Genomic DNA, 26,423 nt, shown 5'->3' with positions numbered 1-26,423 from the left:
CTCTCAGCAAAGATGGGAGAGCTGGAACATCTGGAGGGTAGATATAAGATTGATACAGTGGCCATAATGGAATAATGGTCATAAGGGAAACCTGGAGAGATTCAGAGAAACAGTGGGATGCTGCAGTCCCAGATGACAAACTCTACAGGAGGGATAGGAAGGGGAATGTTGGATGGCCATCTAGGTCAAACAAGGGGTAGAATCCAGCAGAATGGAGATGGATGGCGGGTCAGACTCCATGGCAAAGAAGGAGACTCCACCACCCTTCCAAGCAGCCTTCTCCACCTCAGGACAGCTCTGACCATCAGGAAGCTCTTCCTAATGTTCAGATGGAATCTCTTTTCCTGTAGTTTGAAACCATTGCTCCGTCTCCTAGTCTCTGGAGCCCTGGAAAACAAACCTGTCCCCTCTTCAACGTGACATCCTTGCAAAGATTAAAACATGGCTATCGTGTCCCCTCTCAACCTTCTTTTTGTAAGGCTAAACATTCCCAACTCCCTAAGACACTCCTTGTAGGACATGGTTTCCAGACTTTTAACCATTTCAGTCGCCCTACTCTGGACACGTTCCAGGTTGTCAACATCCTTTTTGATTTGAGGTGCCCAGAACTGGACACAGTACTCCAGGTGAGGTCTGACTAATGTAGAATAGAGTGGTACTACCACTTCCCTTGATCTAGACACTATACTCCTATTTATCCAACCAAGAATTGCATTGGCTTTCTTGGCAGCCGCATCACCCTGCTGACTGTTGCTCAGCTTGTGGTCTACCAAGACTCCTAGATCCCTTTCACAGGTCCTGTTCTCTAGCCAGGTCTCTTCCATCCTATATCTGTGCAGTTCATTTTTTCCGCATAGCTGCAGGACCTGTTGATATTCATTTTGTAAGTTTTGGCCCATGACTCTCATCTGCCAAGGTCATTTTGAATTTTAATTTTAATTTTTTTCCCTTAAATTAATTGTTTTAATTAATATAGTAACTGTATTTTTAATGATTATATGTATTTTATATTGATTTTTATGTTGTAAGCCGCCCCGAGTAGACATGGTCTAGAGGGGCGGGGTATAAATTTAATAAATAAATAAATAAATAAATTAATTAATCCTGTCCTCCGGGGAATTAGCAGCCCCTGTCAATTTGCTATCATCTGCAAATGTGATCGGCATACTCTCTATTCCTTTATCCAAGTAACTGATAAAGACGTTGAATAACACGGGACCCAGAACAGAACCCTGGGGCACTCCACTAGTCACCTCTTTCCAGGATGAAGGGGAGCCGTTTGTGATCACCCTTTGGGTTCGGTCAGTCAACCAATTACAAATCCACTAAACAGTAGCACTGTCTGTCCCACATTCTACTAGCTTCTTTGCAAGAATATTGTGAGGATCCTTGTTGAAGGCCCTACTGAAATCAAGATACACTACACACAGTGTTCCCTTCATTCTCCAGGCCTGTAAGTCTATCGAAAAAAGAAACCAAATTATTTATTTATTTATTGGACTTATATACCGCCCCATAGCGCTACAAGCACTCTCCGGGCGGTTTACAATTTTTTTTTTAATTATACAGGCTACACATTGCCCCCCCCCCAGCAAGCTGGGTACTCATTTTACCGACCTCGGAAGAATGGAAGGCTGAGTCAACCTTGAGCCGGCTACCTGGGATTTGAACCCCAGGTCGTGAGCACAGTTTTAGCTGCAGTACAGCGTTTTAACCACTGCGCCACGAGGCTATTAGTCTGCCATTACTTGTTTTTGAGAAACCCATTTTGACTTCTAATAATGACAGCATTGCTTTCTAAGTAATTACAAACTGTCTGCTTAATTATGTTCTCTTGAGTCTTTCAGGAATTGATGTCAGACTGACAGGCAGATAATTTGCCCTCTTCTCATCTGTGGGGACTTCCCCTGTTCTCCAAGAATTCTCAAATATTATTGCCAACGGTTCTGATATTACTTCTACCAGTCCTTTTAATATCCTTGGATGGAAATCGTCTGGCCCAAGAGACTAAAATTCATCCAAGGTAGCCAGGCAATCCTGTACTACTTCTCTACCTATTCTGTGCTGCATTTCCCGCACTGCATTTCACCTGCTCTTCCTCCTTCAGGTAGAGCACTATTTTCCTTTTAGGAAAAAACTGAGGCAAAGAAGGTGTTGAGTAGTTCTGCCTTTTCCCTGTCCCCTGTTAGTAATTGGCCATCATCTCCACGCAGAGACTCCATTGCTTCCTTCTTTTTCCTTTTAATGCTGACATAACTTAAAAAATCCCTTTTTTACCTTTAAACTCTCTAGCAAGTCTAAGTTTGTGCTGTGCTTTAGCTTTTCTTAACATCCCCCTACATCTATTGGCTATTTGCTTGTATTCCTCTTTGCTGCTTTCCCCGTTTTTCCATTTCTTCCACATTTTTTTAAACTTAGCTGAGTTGAAATTTCTTTAGTCATCCATTCCGTTTCTTTAGACATCTCCCATTTTTCCTTCTTGTTGGAACAGTCTCAGATTGTGCCTATAGCACATCAGTTCTTGGGAGGCGGAGCGAGGGCAGAGAGAGCAGAGGGAATCTCAGGGCTCTGGGAACCCCTGTGGAAACTCCAGGTCAGCAGACACTCTCCCTAGCAGTGGAAGGGGGGGCAAGATCCTACAGGAGAGTAGGGCTGTCAGCAAACGATCACCGGAAAACTTCAAATTCAGACAGCAATCTCTCTTCCTGACAAATTCCTTTCTCAAGCATCTGACCAGGGAATGCAACTTGCCAGGCACGTTGGACAACTTACTACTCCCTATACCACCCCATGGCTGATGTGCAATGTTTTCCAGCAAAAATAGTGCACATCTTTATTAAATATGGTCCATCCTGCTAGTTCAGCACATCGCCTGGCAGCCATTGATACTGATGATATATCCTGCTAGTTTGGTACACAGCCTGTGTAGATTCAATAAGATTTTGAATTCAAATAATGTATGATTTCTTTCCTTTCAAATCAAGGGGGTAATGTTGGCATGTATAATTTTTTTTTTTGGGGGGGGAGATAAAAAACTTCCCTGACCCCTGCTCTATTACCATCTCCACACAAGAATTGGAGGTTGTTCATGACTTTGTGTACCTTGGCTCAACCATCTCTGACACCCTCTCTCTAGATGTCGAGCTGGATAAACCCATCAGGAAAGCAGCTACCATGTTCTCAAGACTCACAAAGAGAGTATGGCTTAACAAGAAGCTGACGGCATATACCAAGATCCAGGTCTATAGAGCCTGTGTCCTGAGCACACTCCTCTACTGGTCCTGGACCCTTTGTGCATGACAGGAGAGGAAGATGAACACCTTCCATATGCATTGTCTCCGATACATTTTTGGTATCACCTGGCAGGTCAAAGTCCTAGGACGAGCTGGAATTTTTAGCATATATACATTACTGAAACAGCGACGTCTACATTGGCTTGAGCATGTCATAAGAATGGCTGATGGTTGGATTCCAAAAGATCTCCTGTATGGAGAATTAGTGCAGGGACATTGCCCCAGAGGGAGACCACAAGTGTGATACAAGGACATCTGCAAGTGGGATCTGAAGGCCTTAGGAATGGACCTCAACAGATCGAAACCTTGACATCTGAGCGTTCAGCCTGAAGGTAGGTGTTGCATCATGATCTCTCCCAATTTGAAGAGACACTTGTCCAGCAGGCTGAGGCAAAAAGGCAGTCATGAAAGCAGCAAAATCAGGGAGCTGGACAGGGAAGAGATTGCACTTGTCTTCATTGTGGAAGGTATTGTTGTCATGGTTTAGGATATGGAAGCTAGAATGTAATTGCTAAATGGGATTTGTAGTCATGGAATGGTGTAGAAAGAATCCATCTTGGTCTGTGTCATTTTACTAGAAGCATCGAGATGCTGTTTTTCCCTTACAGCTAGTTAGGAATGTTATCTTATAGCTAGCTTTGTCAAGGCCGAAGATGAAGAGCCAAAGCCATAACAATGGGGAAGCATGTCAACAACACCTGCGATCTCATGAGAAAGGGAGGAGGAGAGAGACGAGCAGTCCTTTGTCCTGATTGGTGAACAGCACTGGAGAGTGAAGAAGGGGGGTGTTCCAGCATGAGAAGAAAATGACAGGATGTTCCACAGAGAGAGAGAGAGAGAGACTCTTTTTGGACTCTTTTTTGGATTTTTGGACTTATGGATTTTTGGACTTTACCTTGGATTATAGATTTTTGAATGGACTTTGGAGTTCCCAGAAATTTGCTAGGATGTAGTTCATAGTAGGAACATAAAAAGGGAGGCTCTGCCTTACCTATTTTTCTTAGTTAGTAATTTTCTTATTTTATTTTTGTAGCTGGGATTTGCTCAGTTTCTAACTACCTTAGTTATGGAAATGATTTTGAATGCTATGCTTTGCAATAAAATGAATTTATTTATATCTTTATTTTTCTAATAAAACAATAATACTTAAAAGCTGATGCTTGGTCTCTTGAACAGATAACCTGCTACCATATTTAATTAGTTTTCTAACAGGCCACAAACTAAGCTACTTTGAGTCCAGTATTTTCATGAGTTCTGAGAGTTCTGGATGATTATAATTTGGTTTCTCAGTGGTTTTTAATTGGGAATAGACTTGGGAAAGAGTGCCAGTGGGACAGCCTGGTTGAGACAAGGACTCATCTCAACTCAAATAGGGGTCAACTGGACTTGGAACCTCTCTATTCCACCTGTCAGTATTCTCTTAGGAGAGCTGATAAGCTTACAATTGTCACTCTCAAATTGTCCTTCTCAGCCACACTAGATGCTGTTCCAAGTCAACCATACAGAGCACTTTACCATACATAGTCTTTCGAGACTGAAGGATGCCTAACTAACTAAAATATAATTAGGCTTCTCTGTGAATTAAGAATCTTAGGGGCAAATTTAAGCTAAAACGTAAATTGAGGTTTTATTTCTTAGGGGAAATTGTTACCTTACAATAAATTCATACCCAAGAAATAGAAATGGCACATTCTTTCAAGAACTAGATGCAGGAGATTCAAATGAACATTATTAATCAATTTACAGATCAGATCAAAGCCCAAACTCTAGAAATTAAGGCGGTAATGTCAGGACTCAAACAGGACGTGGAACGGACTATTCAGAAGAAAGACCAATTCACCAAAGCAGTGGGAGTAGCAGAAAAAGAAAATTTGGAATCAAGACTGAAGAAAGACAAAATAATGGACTTTTATGAGAGGAAGGTCCAGGTGAATAAACTGTGGATTTATACTAGTGAGAAGATCATCTTTTTGTAGTGCATCTTTTTGTAAGAGAATTTTGAGAACGAAAGGGTGAAAGCAGTGATGATGAAAGGTATACAAAATTTTGGCTAAAATATAGACACAGATGATTGGATTCGAATGTGGAATGATAACTATAGACGGATTAAATCAGTAAACCTGAGATAAAATATTTTAAAGATGTTCTATAGATGGCATTTTAAAATTGGCAATAAAGGGTGTTAGCGATTAGAAATTCATGTTAAAAACGTTGGCAGCAACTTCAGACACTCTTTTACATAGGTGAGGGAAATGTGACAAGAGGAAAATGATAGTGGATATAGATAAAAAAGAGATAGTACACAAGGAATTACACAAGTAAATATAGCCTTTAAACCACAAATGCTCTTGTTGAATATAAGGCCACAAATTGTTTATTTTAAAAGATATGTATATCCTGTTTTCCCAAAAATAAGACATAACCTGAAAATAAGCCTTAGTATGACTTTTGAGGATGGTAGTAATATAACCCCTACTCCAAAAATGAGCCCCAGTTAAGTGAAATCCCGTCCTCCACCCTTGTGCAGCAACTAGAATGTGACATGACTGTATTTGAATAAATGTAGATCTTTGTACAGGAAAAAAATGAAACATCCCCTGAAAGTAAGCCCTAATGCCTTTTTTGGGAGCAAGAATTAATATAAGACCCTGTCTTATTTTCGGTGAAACTGAGAGGAGAGTGCGTGTGGCAAGGCTACTTAAGCCACCTCTGGAAATCTCGCTTACCTTGCAAATCCTGGAGGGATCTGGGATTTGGTTATTGGTTTTTGTTCCTAAAAAAGCGAAGAGAATTCAGCTCAGTCTCGCCCCTTCCTAGGAGAAAAGAAAAATAGAAAAGATCAGCCTGGAGCCTTTATGGATAAACTAAATCAAAAACGTTTCCTTCTGGAATGTGCCGTCCTCATGTTTCTATTAAACGGGGCTCCATCCCCATCTCTCCTCTTCAGGCAGCAGAACAAGAAGAACAAGAAGAACAAGAAGAACAGGAAGAACAGGAAGGAAGAACAGGAAGAACAGGAAGAACAGGAAGAACAGGAAGGAAGGAAGGAAGGAAGGAAGGAAGGAAGGAAGGAAGGAAGGAAGGAAGGAAGGAAGGAAAGAGGGAGGGAGGGAGGGAGGGAGGGAGGAGGGAGCATCTCATGCTGGGCTCCTGGATAAAAGCTCCCCCGTCCCAGTGAGGAGGGGGCAACAGCAGGGAACCAGAGAGCAACAGGATCTTCTTCCCACAAAGACCTGTGATGAAAGCAGCAGCATACAAGAGTATATTTTCCCCACTATTTATTAAAAATTTTTACCCCACCTTTCACTTTTAAAAGGACCCAAAGCAGCTTATGTAAAGTTTTAAAAAACACAAGATTTAAAACTTAAAAACAGGAAGTCTAGAAATTTTAAAAAAGAATCCAACCAAAGCTACAGTAAGAACGGTAAACAAAATGAATATCTAGAAAACACCAGAGTCCGTATCATGTAGTGGACCAAGGATTCAACCAGGCGCCCTGTTCTCACGGGACCGTTCGTTATTTTTTCTCACCTCAAGGATCCCAAAGCAGGGGGCGTCTCCAACGGTGCCCCTCGGCCTCCGTGCCCTCCGTGCCAAGGGCCCTGTGTTGTGGGGTTGCCTACCCAAGGCGGGCAGAGTTCAGGTCTCAGGACTTTTCTCACTTGCTCTCTACCAACCCCCAACCTTGCTTAGGGTTCGCTCTTCCCTTTGAGCTCACTCTAAACCTCGTAGGGGTTGGAAAGGTGGCAACCGAGGGTGAGGGTTTTGTAGTTGGTTCCCCCTGCTGTAAAAAAAAAAGCATTTCACAATCAATTGGTCTGGAACGGACCCTTCAGAGCCATTCACTCTGCAAAAGACCTGCCGGGAGAGGGAATGTCCCAGAAAGAGGCCGGGTTGCCTTCCGGTCCTTCTTTCCTCCTGTCCTCCATGTGGAAGGCCTGGAGCTCCTTCGGCCTCTTTCCAAAGCCCCTTTGCTCCACCCCTTGAATGAGAAATGCTCTTTTGAATATAAGACCAGAAATGTTGCACATATTTATAGCCATAAGATTGATCTAGACTCAAAATGGGATAGCTTGTCAAAGGCGTTATCTGAGAATTTGAGAAGATACGTTAAAGCAAGCTGAAAAATGTTTAATGATTGGGCCCAGAAACAAATATGAGTAAAGAATATAAGATATGTTATGGATTTTAACATTGTAACACAGTTATGGAGTCAAGATTACACTAGATACAGTTCTGTATTACTGTGAACACTTCACTGTGTATATGTTTTGGATGGTGTAATTTTCCTTTCCTCCCCCCCTCCCCCATATTCCTTTGATTGTTCTCTGTTTGTTTGTTATATAATAAAAAATATATCATGCTGTAAAACAAAGTATCTATCCTAAAAAATTCCCATCCGTCCTGAACTCCCCTCTCCTTAATGCTTCCATCCATGGAATTTCAGCCAATAATTCCCTAAATTTACAAAAATTGGCTTTCTTGAAGTCCAGAATGCATGTGTGATTACACTTCGCTTCCCCTTCCCATTGTGTAACAAATTCCAAGAGAGGGCGGTCACTCCCACCACTTCAACCTCATTAACAAGGTCCTCCCTGTTGGCGAAGATGAGATCGAAAATAGCTGTTCCCCTTGTTGCCTCTTCCACTTTCTGGATCATGAAATTGTCTGCAAGCCCAGAAAGGAATTTGTTGGACCTGGTGCTCTTGGCAGCATCTAACACCCAATAAATATCAGGATAGATGAAATCTCCCATTACTTCTGCATCTATCCCTGTTTAATGTGTGGCCATTGTGATGAGATGGGTTTTTGAGTTAAAGCCTTGTAAGGAATATGGGGTTTTGTAATTAAGAAATGAGCAAGAGAGGTTCCATCTTGTTTCTTTGTATAAAGTATCTTTGTTATGCTGACAGGTTGTTTTCTTGGCGAGCGGAGAGAATGTTATTCTGATAGCCTGAGAAAAGGACTCGGTGTGATTAGATGGGAATTGTTGTGACTTTTTGCGAAACTACCGTAAACCCAAATAACATCTGGTGTGTATGGGAAAGAAGTCATGTGGTGCGACAGGACTGTTTGCCTAGTAACGAACTCTGATTGGATGACATCGTGGGAAGGTGCGACAAGCCTTTGCCAGTTACTCTTGAAAAAGGAACTTTTTGCCTATGGACATTGTCTTTCAAGACCGACCCTTCAGTCATTCAAGACCGACTCTTCATTCATTCGTGACACATGGGACTAACCTTTACTATACTGGATTACCCTTGGGCTTTTTCCTAAGGACTAAGCATGGACTATTTCCTATGGACTGTTACCTATGGAATATCCTTTGTGGACTTCTTTTCTTGAAATGCTTCATATGGACTATACTCTTGGACTTTTCTAAGGACAATGGGACTTTTACTGAATTTTTCTTTTTAGTACAGGATTCTTGTTCTACAGGATCACTGAGGACTATAGCCTTTTTATAACCTACTTGGATTATTTTGTTTTTACTAATGAAATATTGGACTGGAACTGTTTTTATTCTTTTTAATGGCTTTTTATATTCTTGTAAGGTTTTTGGACATTTGCATATTTCTCATGTTTTCTTTGCCTCACTACATCTTTGTAACTAACCAGCACAATGCTAGTTTATTTGCTTTGGTTTAATGTGGCTTTGATACCTAGTAACATGCTTATTCTTTAATAAATTAAAGATTATAAAACTCAATTGGTTTTCTGAACAGTACACTTGTCATAGGGTCATCATGAGAGTACTGCCTCGGCCTAGCTTACTTTAGGAGTCCTGTCAGTGGTGCAAGTTAAGTCTAAGGACTACAAAGCCCACTTGACCTTTTCATAGTAATATCTGAGAGTACAAGGGTGTTCTTACGTGGGCAGACTTGTAAGAGGGAGTGTTGTAGCACGGCTAGCTGCGTTTGGACTCACTCAGCCCATTTTAGCGTGTGCAATCTCCTGATTGCTCTCTGTCCAGGCTTACACGTGTGTTTTCGAACCCGTGTTTGCTGACAGCCATCTGCTCCAGGAAGGCATGAGACTATCTGTGCATGGACCAATCTGGGGAGTGACAATTGCATCCAGGCAGGGAAGTTAGCAGATCGTTTAAGAGGGAAGTGGGTTGGACCATGGGCACTTTCTGGTTCTCCATTGACAGCATTGGGTCCAGAAGAACGCCCAGTGTGTGTTGGGACCCACGCAAATCACAGACATCAGGGGCTCCCAGTTGGAGGACCCTGTCTTGTTTGGGTTCAGCCTCAGTCTATTGTCCCTTTTATCCTCCCATTGAAGGAGTAGGTGGGAACAGAAATGACATTCCATCTTAATTATCATCAGAATCTGAAGTACATGTTGATGGTTCAAAGCAAAACTCCCCACTGTGGCTTATCTGTTAAGGAGGAAGAAGAGGGGAGGCTTGAAGGGGAACCCCTATACCCCAAATCCAGATGACCAAGTTTTACCAAGACGATAACCTGCTGGGCCAGTGAAACTGAGAGGAGAGTGTGTGTGGCAAGGCTACTTAAGCCACCTCTTCAAATCTCGCTTACCTTGCAAATATTGGAGGGATCTGGGATTTGGTTATTGGTTTTTGTTCCTAAAAAAGCGAAGAGAATTCAGCTCAGTCTCGCCCCTTCCTAGGAGAAAAGAAAAATAGAAAAGATCTGCCTGGAGGCTTTACGGATAAAGCAAATCAAAAACGTTTCCTTCTGGAGTATGCCTTCCTCATGTTTCTATTGAACGGGACTCCATCCTGTCTCTCTCCTTCAGGCAGCAGAACAAGAGGAAAAGAAAGGCAGCCGACAAAGAAACCACAGTAAGGGAGGGTGGGAGGGAGGGAGGGAAGGAAGGAGCATCTCATGCTGGGCTCCGAGATAAAAGCTCCTAGTGAAGTGGGGGCAACAGGAGAGAACCAGAGAGCAACAGCACTTTCTCCCCACGAAGACCTGCGATGAAAGCATCAACATAAAAGAGTGTATTTCTCCCGCTCTTTATTTAAAAATGTTTTACTTCACTTTTTGCCTTTAAAAGCAGCTTATGTAAATTTTTAAAACACAAGATTTAAATTTTAAAAACAGGAAGTCTAGAAATCTTTAAAAGAATCAACCCAATACTAGACTAAGAATGGTAAAAAATGAATATCTAGAAAACACCAGAGCCCGTGTGATGTAGTGGACCGAGGGTTGGACCAGGCCCCCTGTTCTCACGGGACCCTTTGTTATTTTTGTCACTTCATGGATCCCAACGCAAGGCGTGCCCCCCGTGCCAAGTGCCCTGTGTCCTGGGGTTGCCAACCCAAGGTGGGCAGAGTTCAGGTCTCAGGACTTTTCTCACCTGCTCTGTACCAACCCCCCAACCTTGCTTAGGCTTCGCTCTTCCCATTGACCTCACTCCAAATCTCACAGGGGCTTGGAAAGGCATCAACTGAGGGTGGGGGGGGTGTCTTGGTGTTGGCTGCCCCTGCTGTAAAGAAAAGAATTTCACAATCACTTGGTCTGGAACGGACCCTTAAGAATCATTCACTCTGCAAAAGACCTGCCGGGAGAGTGAACGCTCCAGAAGGAGAGGCTGGGTTGCCTTCCGGTCCTTCTTTCCTCCTGCCCTCCATGTGGAAGGACCGGAGCTCCTTCGGCCTCTTTCCAAAGCCCCGTTTGCTCCACCCCATGGAGAGCCTGAATTGGAGGCAGGAGGGCGAATCCTTAGGCAGAAGGAGCGAGGGGCAGGTCTTTTGCACAGCTGACGGCCCTGAATTGTGCCCAGACTGTTCCTGGGGAGATCTCCCCTTTCAGCCTCTGCTAAGAAACGGCCCATGGAGGAAAATGACAATATTATTATTATTATTATTATTATTATTATTATTATTATTATTATTATTATTATTATTATTATTATTATTATTATTATTATTATTATTATTAAAATCCACCCCCTTCTCTCTCCTGCTTCTCCCTGCCTGCCTTTAAGAAAAAGATGGTCTGTGTTCAGAAGCAACACAAGGAAACCGCTAAAGGGGGGGGGAGGTAGTCCCCCCACTTGCAGTTGGTCGTCAGCTCAGGATCTGTTCTTGAGATGGATTGGGTTATCTCGCCTCTGTACCAGATCCTGCAGGGGGAAAAAAACACAAATACACACAGAGAGAGTGTGTGCTAAAGAGCAAGAGGTCCTGCAGACGTTCCCCCTCGGAGGGTAGGTGCAGGGAGGAAAACCCACTTCTCCTGCCCATCCCAGCTCCTCCACCTCCTGCCTGCCCCCCCCAGCGCCGCCCCCCTTTCCTCTCCAGCCCCACCTGGGACTTTTTTTTCTTTAAGGGAGGGAGGGAGGGAGGGGGGGTTGTCCTAGGTCATTAGAAGGAAGGGGGGGAGATGGAAGGCAAGTTACTTTCTCTCCTTCCTTTGTTTTCATCCAGCGGATGCTCGCAGGATTCAGAGGAAAGGAGGGTCTCCTTACCCCACCCACCCACCCACGGTATTGAAGCCCTAGGTCCTTGCAGGGGGGGGGGGTCTGGTCTCCCTGCATCTAGGAGTGAGATATCGACCCCAGAGATCCCCTCCCTCCTTTGATCATGAGAGGGAGCCGGAGTGGGGGAGAGATGGGAGGCAAGTGACTTTCTCTCCCGTTCCTTTGTTTCCATCCACCGGATGCTCTCAGGATTCAGGGGAAGGCAGGGGCTCCTTAACCCTCCCCTCCCTACATACACACATACAGACACACACGCACACACTCGATGAAGCCCTAGGGCCTTGCAGGGGGTTTGGTCTCCCTGCCTCTGGGGGTGGGATCTGGGCTCCAGAGATGCTCTCTCCCCCTTGGAACCCCCCCTTCTCCTCCCTCCCGAGGAGACCCGGAGGAAAAAAAATGCCTTGCACGAAGGAAGAGCAGGTTAAACCACAATCGGGCACCATCGGCAATGACCGGAGAAGCAGCCCCCCCTCCCCCGAGACTGATTGAACCCATGCAAATCTCAACCCCCCCACCCCGATCTGCCCCCCTCCAGCGCCCACCTCCGTCCAGGTCCCGATCCGGGAGGCGCCCCAAGATACCCGTTTCTCTCCAGGAGTCCTTTCGCGCTGAAGGGGAAGAGGCAGGCGCAGCGATTCCCGCTTCCGGTTCCTGCTCGCCCGTCCAGGGGAGGGGCTCTTCCTTCGCCTTCGTAGCTCTATGTTCCTCCCCTTCCCCCCCTCCTGCACGAAATGGGGGGGGAGGGAATGGCAGGAACAAGGCGGGGGGGGGGGGGTTGTTTGAAGGGTACAAAGACTCCAAAGAGGAGGAAAATGGCGGGAGTGGGGAGCTTCCTCCGGGCGGTCCAAGTTCTTCCACTTCTGGGGGAAGGAAAGACTCAGACGAGACACAAGAGTTCCCGTCACCAGAGTCTCTGTTCACAAATATTTGAAGAGAGAGAAAGGAGACAAACGAGCAGGGAGTTCAGGCTCTCAGACCGACCCGGATTGTGTGTCTCTCCTTCCAAAGGGAGACTCACAACAGCCGACAACTGACGTCACATCACCTTCTTCCATCATCTATCTGCACAGCAGGACTCTTCACTTTGTCCTTGATAAGAATTGCACAGCTAATATTATGTTGTTGAGGTTTTCTTCAGTAATTTCCTCAGAGAGAGAGAAAACAAAGACTCTGGACACAGGAGACGTTCCTTTCACCAAGTATTTACAAACCTCAGAACTGGCAAATCCGCAGTTCCTTCAGACATATTAAGGAGCTGCTCCTCCATACATCCAACCCAACACATAATCAGTAACTTGCTTATATATTATATTATATTATATTATAATGATACATCATATTGAACTCTCCCCACAAACCACCAAGGCAATTCCATATTGTATTTTACACAAAATACTGACAGCCCTCATTAATTCCATCTGCTCTGTTTCACCTTTACTGCACATCTCTCTTTTTTGTTAATAAATTCTAATTGCATTACAATAGCAAAACCTTGACCATCTCTTCCTTCACGGCCCTCGTCAGCCCAGCACAGACCTTTCTGATTTGGCTCATGAAACATCGGCTGGTCTGGATCAGGCACTTCAATCCTGGCAGCTGGACATCTTCTCCACTAAATCAGGAGGACGTCCAGTGGCCAGGACACACCTGCCAGAGAACCTCACCTGGAGGACGGAGAATCCTCCCAAATCGATGGGGGTCTGGATTGTGACAGGGCACTCGACCCAGGCAGGGGCTCAAACTGGTCTTGCAATGGGGGAACCCAGTCTGGCCCCAAAGGGAGCGGCTATGAGGAAGGGACAATAAGCTTCTGTGGAAGGGGGAAAAACTACCTTGCTTTGCCATGACTGCAGAAAGGGTTGGTACCCTTAGCTCTGGGTCTCTGGTTGGCTAGTAACCCCCACAAATGTGGATTGGTATTTGTGTGCCCTGCTTAATAAAACCAGTTTAAGGAAAATTCATCTGGTGTCTGTTATCCGAAAGGGCACTTTATTCATGACTTAGTTGTTTAAAATGTGTTTCTTCCTTTCATGCATTTCTATACTGCTCACATAGTGCTGTAGGCGTCCTTCACTCTCGAGAGACTATGGTAACGTGATCTGAATAGAGGTCTTGGAACAGCGTCTAGTGTGGCTAAGAAGGCCAATTTGAGAGTAACAATTCCTTCCACACTAAAGACACTCTGTCCCCTGTCCAGCTCCCTGATTTTGCTGGTTTTGGGACTGCCTCTTTCTGTCGGCCTGGTAGACGAGGGTCTCTTCAAACTGGGAGAGGCCATGCTGCACCGCCTGCCTCCAGGCTGAACGCTCAGATGTCAAGGTTTCCCATCTGTTGAGGTCCATTCCTAAGGCCTTCAGATCCCGCTTGCAGATATTCTTGTATTGCAGCTGGGGTGATTTCCCTGCACTAATATTCTGGGGTGATTTCCCTGCACTAATATTCCATACAGGAGATCCTTTGGAATCCAACCATCAGCCATTCTCACCACATGCCCAAGCCAATGTAGATGTCGCTGTTCCAGTAATGTATGCATGCTGAAAATTCCAGCTCGTTCTAGGACTACTCTATTTGGAACTTTTTCCTGCCAGGTTATACCAAAAATGTGTCGGAGACAAAGCATGTGGAACGTGTTTAGCTTCCTCTCCTGCCGTGCACAAAGGGTCCAGGGCTCACTGCAGTATAGGAGTGTGCTCAGGACACAGGCTCTATAGACCTGGATCTTGGTGTATGCCATTAGCTTCTTATTGAGAAATACTCTCTTTGTGAGTCTAGAGCACTTGGTAGCTGCTTTGCCAATGTGTTTATCCAGCTCAGCATCCAGAGAGTGTCAGAGATCATTGAGCCAAGATACACGAAATCATGAGCAACCTCCAATTCCTGTGTAGAGATGGTAATAGAGGGAGGTGAGTCCACACCCTGACCCATGACTTGTGTTTTCTTCAGGCTGACTGTTAATCAAAAGTCTTGGCAGGCCTTACTAAAACAATTCATGAGTTGTTGGAGGTCTTCAGCAGAGTGGGCAACAACAGCTGCAACACTGGCAAAGAAGAAGTCCCGCATGCATTTCAGCTGGACTTTGCTCTTTGCTCTCAATCTAGAGAGATTAAAGAGCTTTCCCTCTGATCTAGTCGCGGTAGACACTGTTGCAGTTCCTAAAGCGTGCTTTTGCATGACAGCAAAAAACAAAACAAAAAAAAACCTGAAACAGTGTCTGCGCAAGGACACAGCCCTGTTTCACTCCGCTTCGGATGTCGAAGGGATCTAATGTTGAGCCAGAAAGGACCTGATGATGTTAAGGAGTCGACGTAGACATCCAATCTTGGGAAGTAGTTTAAAAAGATCATCCCTGCTGAACAAATCAAAGGCCTTTGTAAGATATGTTCCCTACTTTTGTCCTGTAATTGTCTGAGGGAAAATATCATGTGAATGGTGGATCTGTTAGCTGGAAACCCACACTGTGATTCCGATATACTCTGTCTGCAAGCACCTTGGAGTCCCTTCAGCAGAACACAGGCAAGCAGCTTCCTGACAATACTGAGAAGAGAGATGCCACGGTAGTTACTGCAGTTGCCCCTGTTGCTTTTGTTCTTGTCACCAAGCATCCTTTGCTCAACTCCATTGTGATCGAAGCTACCCAATACAAGTTGCATACTCGATCATCGGTTACACCCATTGACAAAGAGGGAAAGAAAACAGACACCTTGGGCAAAAAGCTCTATGCCTTTGCTGCCTTACTAATCAAGTAACGAACTACCAATCGGCCATGGGAGCTTACCAGAAACATCTTTGGGATAAAATACTCCCGATGTTACAAACTTTGCCTGATCCTTCTAAAACTGATGCCCTCAACGTCTCCGAAGAGGCTTACACCCTCACCAGGCAACAGAGGTTTGCCGCGAAACACAAGGCCGATACCGCCTCCAAGTCCATAGCTGTCAGACGACACGTGTGGCTTAGAATGGCTAATATCCTTGATGACACTAAAATTAAAATCGAACATCTTCCCTTTGACGCCATTGGATTATTTAACTCCAAAACTGATGAGATTGTGGAGAACATTCATAAAATGAGGAAGACAGCAAAATCTTACGTACCATACCAGTCATATCGGTACCACAAACAGGCCTACAAAAAGCCTTTGTATTAATCTTCTACTCAGTACCAACCATTTCGGTACAACAAACAAGAGCAGGACCGGACCTATCAACCCCAACAGTCCACCACTCCGCTGTTCAAGCAACAATGTTTTCGTAGCCCCAAGTAGTCCTTTCATAAGACTCAACACAGGGGTAAGCAATTCTCCCAATTTTTCATTTACTACCAGATTGCTTCCATTCCTTCCCAAATGGCACGCCATCACTACTGACAAGTGGGTTCTTAACAACATTGAGAAAGGCTACCTGACTGAATTCTCATGAACCCCTTTACCAAACCCAGTTAAAACTACTCCATTTTCCATACCACTGCATTTGGAAATTTCGTCTCTATTTTCCAAAGGGGCTATAATCAGAGTACCTTCCTTGGACACCAGCGAGGGCTTTTTCCCTCACTACTTTGCAGTCCTCAAAAAGAACGGTGGTATAAGACCCATCATGGATCTCAGAGACCTCAATCAGTACATATTATACAAGAGGTTCCGTATGTTGACTCTTGACTCCATTCTCCCTCTTCTGTCTCAGGGAAACTGGTTCGTCACCATTGACTTGCAAGACACCTACTTCCATATTTCCATCCACCCGTCTCATCAAAAATTTCTCCTGTTCCAGTTCCACCATGACACCTTCCAATTCACCGCTCTCCCTTTCAGGCTCTCCACAGCCCCCAGGACATTCACAAAATGCATGACACCAGTCGTAGCATACCTTCATATCAAAGGGATAAAAAAATTTCCCTACATCAAGGATTGGCTTCTAGTGGCAAGATCCAATCAGGATGCAGTCTCTGCCATAGAATTTACCCTCCATACACTAAACAGACACGGGTTAAGAATCAACAGGGAAAAAAAATCAAACTGAATGCTTTTCCAGATCATCTCCTATATAGGAGCAACCCTGGACTGTTTGGACGAGAGGGTTTCTACCGCCCCAACAGATTCACAAGATCCAGGCCGCAGCTCTAAAATTCACTCTGTCTGCAACCGTAACCATACATGATACTCAACACATCTTAGGTTTGATGATGTCCACCACTTCAGTAGTACTTTACACAAGGCTAAAACTCAGGCCACTTCAGTCCTGGTTCCTCACCCAGTATGATCCTGTGACAGACCCACCTACAAAAAAACCTATGGGTCCTTCTTCATGTAGTGCAACATCTCATCTGGTGGACTATCCCCAACAATCTGTCGCTGGGATGACCATTTCATCCTTCACACCTGTCCATACAGGTCATCACGGATGCCAGCCCCTTAGGCTGGGGGGCACATTGCCAAGAGTTATGAGTGCACGGCCTCTGGACCACACGTCATAAATCAGTTGGAACTGCTGGCTGTTATAAAAGCCTTCCATGCCTTCTTGCCACACATCAAGGGACATGCAGTACAGCTGGTAACAGATAATACCACAGTAATACACTACGTCAACAGACAGGGCAGAACTCGATCCCGGCCCCTCCTTCGACTAACTTTGCACCTTTGGGAATGGTGTCGTACGCACCACATTTTCCGTCAAGCGATCCATACTGCGTCCAGGGACAACTCCCTGGCGGACCACCTAAGGCAGCTGCCCACCAGGATGCACGAGTGGGCTCTTGACCACGCAATTTTTCTGGACATATGCCAACGATGGGGACAGCCCATGATAGATCTCTTCGCATCTCATCTAAATGCCAAATGCAATCGGTACTGTTCCAGGGCGGGCATAGACGCCTCCTCCCTCAGAGACGTCTTCCTCATACCGTGGTCCGGAGAACTAACATACCTGTTGTCAGCACCAAGATCTCCTAAAAGATTCTTGGTGGTTGAACAGAGAGGGTCCAGGCCTAAGTGTACTCCTAATTAGCTGAGCAGAGTCTGGGTAACCGAGCCAGGCAGCTACACATACCCTTTCCCACAAGTCTGTTCTAATAAGTAATTAAGAGAGAAAAAACAAAGATAAAAATCATGCGCTTTGGAGTCTGCCAGGACGATCAAGGCTCAGGCAAAAAAAAAAAGAGACTCTAGTAGCACTCTGTAGCCCTTCACTCTATGGCTCTGCAGATTTGCTGTTCATGAGACCAAACTTAGAATTTTAAGAATTTTAAGTTTTATTAGAAAAATAAAGTATTTAGAGATATTCAGTTTGTTGCATAAGCAAAGTATAAGTTACATTTCCATAAGGTATTGCAGTTACCCACACAGACCAGTATCTACACAAAAACTCCAACCACCACCCACAGCAAAAAAGAGGCATAATCAAAACACTGGTAGATGGTGCAAATCGGAACTGTGAAGCTCAGTTTCTCAGCACTGAACTCAACCATCTGAATTGGGCCCTACAGGCAAATGGCTACTCCAAAAATGAAATCACAAGAGCAATCAAACCAAGAAAACAACACCGAACTGAAGAAAAACAACCACCCATGAATAAAGTATTTCTGCCATACATCAAAGGGGTCATGGACCGCATGGGGAAACTTTTGAAAAAACACAACCTACAAAGAGTATTCAAGCCACCACAAAAATATAGACTAAAACTGCAGACTCAAACAACCAGAAAAATCCTCAGTAGCTGAACATGCCTTGAAACAAACTGGACATGAAATTCTATTTCAAAACACTGAAATACTGGACAACACCAGCAATCATTACATCAGACTACACAGGGAAGCCATTGAAATCCACAAGCACCAGCAGAACGTCAACAAAAAAAGAGGAAAGTTTGAAACTCAACAAAACTTGGCTCCCGGCTCTCAAAAAAACAGAGTGCAAAAGGTCAACGAACACTACCCAGCCACAAGGATAGGGGATCACTACACACAAAAGACCAGCTAATGACACCCATCAACCACAGGAACATATAATCTCTTCTCCTTAGCAGTTCGATGTTGTTTTCTTGGTTTGATGACTCTTGTGATTTCATTTTTGGAGTAGCCATTTGCCTGTAGGGCACAATTCAGATGGCTGAGTTCAGTGCTGAGAAACTGAGCTTCACAGTTCCGATTTGCACGGTCTACCAGTGTTTTGATTATGCCTCTTTTTTCCTGTGGATGGTGGTTGGAGTTTTTCTGTAGGTACCGGTCTGTGTGGGTGGGTTTTCTGTAGACCTTGTGTCCCAGTCAGAGGTCAGTTTTGCGTAGGACATAATAGTTTCTCCACCCCCCCCCAGAATCAAGCATTTTGACTAGATAATTTGACAGAGTAGCTGTAGTACAGGTAAACACCAGGTTGAGATAACCAAATAAGATCTTCCCTGAGATGATGAATACGCCAAGCACAAGAGTAGTGTTGATAGCAGATATTGTATTATTTACAGAATATACAGGTATATTTACAGCTAGGTCTTTGTTCTCAGTCCCAAAGTAATGCACAACAGTTTCCACAGAGTTTAGTGCATATATCAGAGTCAATGTCCAGTAAATAAGTTCAGTAGTCGTATACCATACGTTTTGTACAGGTAGCCAGAGTTCCTTTTCAATTTCAAGCTCGTAGACACGGCTTCCTCCAGGATTCTCTAGCACAGGAACAAGATGACTCTTCTCCACAAACACACCAACCAGCATCACCAACAACAACCCACAGATTGTGTATGCTTGGTCTGCTACTTTTATCCCATGGATGACCAATCCTAGGGTTACAATCACAGCTGTTCTAATCACCTCAGCTGTATACATTCAAGCTTTGCTTCTCTTTATAGTACTGATTCTGACAATTACTTATTGTCATATACAAAATTTGATTTAACTATTCTATCAGGTTTAGCCCAAACCTGTCAAACTCCTCCAATTGTTAAATCTTTGAATTTTGTTCATACATTTATATTATTTAAATTCCTATTATTATACATTTACAGTACATTCACATTTTTTATTCACTTCATTTCATTCCCAACATTGTACATGCTTTTTCATGTTTTGTGGGTCCTAATACTTTTGTTAAGCTATCAGCAACGTTCTTCTCAGTCTCACAATATATCAGTTTTATTAGACCATTTTCTATACTTTCTTTCACATTCTGGTAACGTATGTCTGTGTGTTTTGACCTGCTTTTTACATTTGGAGAATTTGCCATTTGTATCACAGCTTGGTTATCTTCATTTACAGAAATTGAATCTTTTATATTTATTCCTAGATCCTTTGCTAATTGTTTGTAAAATATAAGATCTGTACAAAGTTCTGATAGAGCTGCATATTCAGATTCAGCTGATGAAAGTGATATAAATTTCTGTCTAGCTGTTTTCCAGTTAACTATGCTATCAGCTAAATGTACAGTCATCCCTGACATGGATCTTCTTGTAATAATATCATTCCCATAGTTTCCATCTGCAGAAGCTGTTATAATCAATTCTCTTGGGTTCTATATGTAATTCCCTGTTTTGGGTTTCTTTTAAATATCTTAATATCCTTTTAGTTGCTTGCCAGTGTTTCTCATTTGGTTTACACACATTCCTTGACAGTAGTTTAGTTAGGCATCCTTCAGTCTCGAAAGTATGGTGTTGTGCTCTGTATGGAAGACTTGGAACAGCATCTAGAGTGGCTGAAGAGGCCAATTCGAGAGTGGCAATCTCTTCCACACTGAAGACAAATCCAATCTGTCCCCTGTCCAGCTCCCTGGTTTTGCTGCTTTTGTGACTTCCTCTTTGCCTCGGCCTGCTGGACAAGGGTCTCTTCAAATTGGGAGAGGCCGTGAAGCACTGCCTGCCTCCAGGCTGAACGGTCAGATGTCAGGGTTTCCCATCTGTTGAGGTCTATTCCTAAGGCCTTCAGATCCCGCTTGCAGATATCCTTGTATCGCAGCTGTGGTCTCTCTCTGGGGCGATTTCCCTGCACTAATTCTCCATACAGGAGATCCTTTGGAATCCGACCATCAGCCATTCTCACGACGTGCCCAAGCCAATGTAGACGTCGCTGTTTCAGTAATGTATACATGCTGCATATTCCAGAGTAGTTCTAGAACTACTCTGTTTGGAAATTTGTCCTGCCAGGTGATACCAAAAATCCGTCGGAGGCAACGCATATGGAAGGTGTTCAACTTCCTCTCCTGATGTGCACAAAGGGTCCAGGACTCACTGCAGTACAGGAGTGTGCTCAGGACACAGGCTCTATAAACCTGGATCTTGGTATGTGTCGTCAGCTTCTTATTGAGCCATACTCTCTTTGTGAGTCTAGAGAACATGGTAGCTGCTTTGCCAATGTGTTTATCCAGCTCGAAATCCAGGGAGAGGGTGTCAGAGATGGTTGAGCCAAGGTACACAAAGTCATGAACAATCTCCAATTCTTGTGTGGAGATGGTAATAGGAGGAGGTGAGTCCACGCCCTGGCCCATGACTTGTGTTTTCTTCAGGCTGATTGTTAGTCCAAAGTCCTGACAGGCCTTACTGAAACGATTCATGAGTTGTTGGAGGTCTTCAGCAGAGTGAGCAACAATGGCTGCATCATCTGTAAAGAGGAAGTCCCGCATGCAGTTCAGTTGGACTTTGGTCTTTGCTTTCAATCTGGAGAGATTAAAGAGCTTTCTGTCTGATCTAGTCCGGAGATAGACACCTTCTGTTGCAGTTCCAAAGGCATGCCTCAGCATGACAGCAAAAAAGATCCCAAAAAGTGTTGGTGCGAGGACACAGCCCTGTTTCACTCCACTTCAGATGTCAAAGGGGTCTGATGTTGAGCCGTCAAAAACTACAGTGCCTTTCATTCCCTCATGGAAAGATCTGATGATGTTAAGGAGACGAGGTGGGCATCCAATCTTGGGAAGTATTTTAAAAAGGCCATCCCTGCTAACCAAGTCAAATGCTTTTGTAAGGTCTATGAAGGCCACTAAGAGTGGCTGTTGTTGTTCCCTGCATTTCTCCTGCAACTGTCGGAGTTGGAATACCATGTCAGTGGTGGATCTATTAGCTCGAAATCCGCACTGTGATTCTGGATAGACTCTGTCTGCAAGCATCTGGAGCCTCTTCAGCACAACACGGGCAAGCAGCTTCCCTACAACGCTAAGAAGAGAGATGCCACGGTAATTATTGCAGTCGCCCCCGTCTCCTTTGTTCTTGTACAATGTGACGATGTTTGCATCTTTCATGTCCTGTGGTACTCCACCTTCCCTCCAGCAGGGGCAAAAGATTTCATACAGATCGGTGGTGATGATCTCCTTACTACATTTCAGCACTTCAACAGGGATGTTGTCCCTTCCAGGTGCCTTGCCGGAGGCGACGGAATCCAAGGCCGCAGTTATTTCTGCTAGGGTTGGTTCGCTGTCCAGCTCTTCCAAGACAGGCAGACACTCAATGTTATTTAATGCTTCTTCGCTTACTACATTCTCTCTGGAATATAGCTCAGAGTAGTGCTGCACCCAGCGTTCCATCTGCTGTGCTCGGTCCTGGATGATCACACCTGTAGCAGACTTCAAGGGAGCAGATTTCTTCTGTAGTGGACCTAAGACCTGCTTGATACCATCATACATTCCTTTGATGTTACCTGTGTCCGCTGCTATCTGTATCTGAGAGCAGAGCTGAAGCCAATAATCATTGGCGCATCTCCTGGCAGCCTGTTGGACTTGGCTACGAGCAGCTCGAAGAGCTTGCAGGTTGTACTCGCTAGGACAGGTTTTGTATGCTGTTAGAGCTCTTCTCTTATCCTCGATGGCTGGCATTAACTCCTCCGAATGGGTGTCGAACCAGTCAGCCATCTTTCTGGTCTTCTTGACAAAGGTGGACAAGGCGGTGTTATACACAGCGGTCTTGAAGTGTTCCCATCGTTCAGGTGCATTTACATTAGCTGGACCTGGAAGGGTTTCCTCAAGTGCTTGGGCAAATTCCTTCACTTTTCTTTGATCGCGAGTCTTGCTGATGTCAATACGTGGTCTTCCTTCCTTTTTCGTGTGATACAATTTCTTTGTTCGCAGTTTTACTCTACTACACACCAGGGAGTGATCAGTATTGCAATCAGCACTCTGGTAGCTGCGTGTGATCGTAACACTAGGAAGGCTAGAACGTCTAGTGAGGATCAAATCGAGCTGATGGCAATGCTTGGATCTTGCATGTCTCCAGGAAACTCTGTATTGCAGCTTTGATATATCAGGTCTCGACCATCTATTCAGATATAACAGACTACCAATCAATGATCTATACATATCACTATCATATTCAGGTCCTGTCACATTTTCTTTTTCAAATTCTACATTCATAGGAGTTATAGCACCCTTGCAATTTTCCATATTATATTGCTTCAGTAACTTCAGTATTTTATTTATCTGTGCTAATTTAAATCCTTTATCATATCTCTTTATTTCAACTCCTAAATAGTTTCTAATTTCACCTAAGTCCCTCAATTTGTAGTTTCTTTTCAGCATTTTAATGATGTTATTGACAGATTTTTCATCTCTTGTAAATATGGCTGTCGTCTACAAACACCAAAATGATAGCTTTCTCATCCCTTTTTTGTAAATAAAGACGGATCTGCCTTGTCTTGTGAAAATCCTTCACCTATGAGTGTTCTAATTAAATGCTTATTCCACTCATGCCCACTCTGCTTTAATCCATACAGGCTTTTCTTTAGTAACCAACATTTACCTTTCTTCTCTATGTTAGGTGGTAACTTCATGTAAAGAGTGAACTGTAAATCTGCATTCAAGTAAGCTGTATCTATGTCCACATGCCTCGAAACTAGATTCTGTTTGGCTGCATATGCTAACACAAACCTCAATGTTTCTGGCCTCAGAGCTGGTGCAAACACTTCATCATAATCACTAGATGTCTGAGAGTAACCTTTTGCTACTAGTCTTGCCCTATATCTCAGATTTCCATCAGCATTCACTTTCTTTTTAAATATCCATCTGCAACCAATAATTTTGGTATTAGGAGGTTCCACAATTTCTTCATATACCGTACTCTGAGCTGTTTTAGAGAACTTAGCTCCTTCTCTATTGCTTCCTTCCACCTATCTTGCTCTACCTTAGGCATTTTGCATATATCTTCGTATGTTTCAGGTTCAGCTACATTTAAACAGAAATAGGTTTCTGATTGATATCTCTCAGGTGGTCTACGTTCCCTTGAAGATCTCCTAGGTATTACTCTCTCCTCCTCAGGAGTTTCCCTTTCTTCTGATGAAGAAGGTAATTCACTATCTGGCTGCAGTTCCACAGGTTCTGACCCTTTATTCCTTGTTCTGGCTGTGAGCTATCCTCATCATCATTTTCCCCATTCTGCTGTATATCATGTGTGTGGATGATGGTGTCTGGAGGCATATTAATTTGCTCCCAGTAGGCATGTTCGTTAAATGATGCACTGCTGCTAATGACTACTTTGTTAGTTTGGGGTAAACCAAATCTATGTGCCCTTCTGTTTTGCTGGTATCCCAAAAAGTACATTAGCTTAGCCTTCCTTTCACCCTTTCTCCTGGTCTCCTTAGGTATATGCACACATGCAGGTGACCCAAACACATGCAGAAATTTTAAATTTGGTTTTCTTCCTGTCCAGATAGTATAAGGTATGTTATTAATCCCACTGTGCCAAAGTATGTTCAAATAGAAATTTGTGCATAGAATAGCCTTGCCCCAGTAATGGTCTGGGACTCTACTTCCGCTCATTATAGCCTCTGCCATGTTTTGGAGTGTTTGGCCCCTTCTCTCAATAAAGGCATTCTGTGTAAGGTGCAGATTTTCTATGAAATATCCCATGCTTTTTCAATATGGACTGGAATTTTGCATTTGTGAATTCAGTCCCATTACCTGTCTGAATCTGCTTTACTTTTCTGCCTGTCTTCCTCTCCACAAATTTTAACCATTTCTCAAATTCAATGTGGGTTGAGCCTTTGTCCTTCATCAGATAACAGAATCCAAATCTAGACTTTTGGTCTTGAATGGAAAGAATGTACTTTGCTCCTCCCAAAGAAGCTCTTTTAGGACCTATTAGATCTATTGATACTAAATCTAAAATGTCAACTTTTATGTTACTGTGTTTTTTAGCAGGAGCACTTTTACTTTTAGCTACTTGACAGGCTTGGCAATTAATGTATTTATCACATTGCCTTAAATTCACTCCAGTCGAATTTTCTATAGTTTTACATAATGTCTTATAATTTGCATGCCCCAATTTCAAGTGCCACAGGTGAATGCAATCTTTATGAGGATTTACATTTTCATAGACATTATTTGCTTTTACACTGTTCAATCTATGTAGATTGTTTCTGATACAGCATGTTAGCTTTTCATTCTTTTCTCCAGTAATTATACATTTACTCCTATAGAATGTGCTAATAAATCCCTCTTTGGCTAATTGACTAACTGATAGTAAATTGTGTTTTAACTTTGGCACATATATTACATCTATTGGCTGTGATAAACATGGTAATTTTACTTTACCTTTGCCCATAATTTTGGCACTTACTCCATCAGCCAACATTACTTGCTGATCAAACACTGCCTTAAAATTGGATATTAACTTCTTCTCCTTGCGCATGTTAGCTGTTGCCCCTGAGTCAACAATCCATTCTTCTTCGTGGTGGCTGTTGCTATAAATAGTCTCTGTCAGGTTTGATGTATCTCTATTACATCATGGTTGTTTTCTTTCTTTCTTCTTACATTTACAATCTTTAATGAGATGTTGTCTAGAACCACAGGAATAACATCTCCTCCCAGGTTGGATATTCACAGCTGTGGCCTCCTCCTCCCCAATTTCACTCGGTTTGTTTTTCTCATTAGAGATTTTGGAGTCACGTAGTTGCTGGTTATCTTTTCTTTTCTGCTCCTCCTCCAGAAGTCTACTGGTCACATTTAATACTGTCAGCTCGGCTTGTGGAAGTACTCCTAAATTTGTTACAAACTGATCATATGTTTTTGTCTAGTGATGATAGAATTCTGAATGCTTCCTGCAATTCAGTAAATTTTATATTTTTCTCTCTCAAGTCCATTATCATAGTTTTCATTAGCTCTAAATGCTGCAGCATGCTTCCCCCAGTTTGTAATCTGGTACGAAATAGCCGTCTTGCAATTTGGATTTGGCTTCCAATGCTGACTTGTACAAAGAGTCCCCTTAAATCCTCCCATGCCTGCCTTGCAAAAGTTTGGCCTCTAATATGGATTAGGAAACGATCTTCTAGAGTCAACCCTATTATTGCAAGTGCTTTGGAATTTTGTTTCTTTTTTCTCTCATTCAGCACAGCTGGTGGGTTCTCAATAATGTCCCATAATGATTCCTTCTGGAGCAGTACTTGGACTTTTTGTTGCCAAGTGGAGTAGTTATCTCCATTTAGCTTTCTAATACACGGTCCTGATGTTTGCATTTCACTTGCCATTTTCACAGATTGCAGACAAATTTGTTTTTTATTTTTACTCACTTTTGCTGCTCAATTACCTCTTGGCTCTTCCTTCTGGTTTTTTTCAGGTCAGCTATCTTTATTGGTATCTTCCTGGGCGTGTCCCTGGGTGCACACCTGGGCCCATAACCATTGACAGAGTAGCAGTAGTACAGGTAAACACCAGGTTGAGATAACCAAATAAGATCTTCCCTGAGATGATGAATACGCCAAGCACAAGAGTAGTGTTGATAGCAG

At 43.6% G+C, this 26,423-nt stretch overlaps 1 protein-coding gene across 2 annotated transcripts in view; it reads right to left on the bottom strand.

Moving 5' to 3' along the window:
• LOC110070894 (uncharacterized) overlaps positions 1 to 12,442 on the bottom strand; it is a 65,894-nt gene extending 53,452 nt beyond the window's left edge. The window contains exons 1-3 of one of the 2 annotated variants that reach the window (XM_078387405.1): positions 12,290 to 12,442; positions 9,839 to 9,925; positions 6,020 to 6,106 (exon numbers count right to left, since the gene is read on the bottom strand). The gene's annotated coding sequence lies outside the window, so the exon portion shown is untranslated. The remainder of the gene's footprint in view (positions 1 to 6,019; positions 6,107 to 9,838; positions 9,926 to 12,289) is intronic. The other variant, XM_078387406.1, reaches the window with a different exon arrangement.
• Positions 12,443 to 26,423: the final 13,981 nt, after the last annotated feature.

This window comes from Pogona vitticeps, chromosome 2 (assembly GCF_051106095.1).
Source record: "Pogona vitticeps strain Pit_001003342236 chromosome 2, PviZW2.1, whole genome shotgun sequence".
Taxonomy (NCBI): Eukaryota; Metazoa; Chordata; class Lepidosauria; order Squamata; family Agamidae; genus Pogona; species Pogona vitticeps.
The sequence above is the reverse complement of the archived record's forward strand: the minus strand, read 5'-3'. Positions and strand labels throughout refer to the sequence as shown.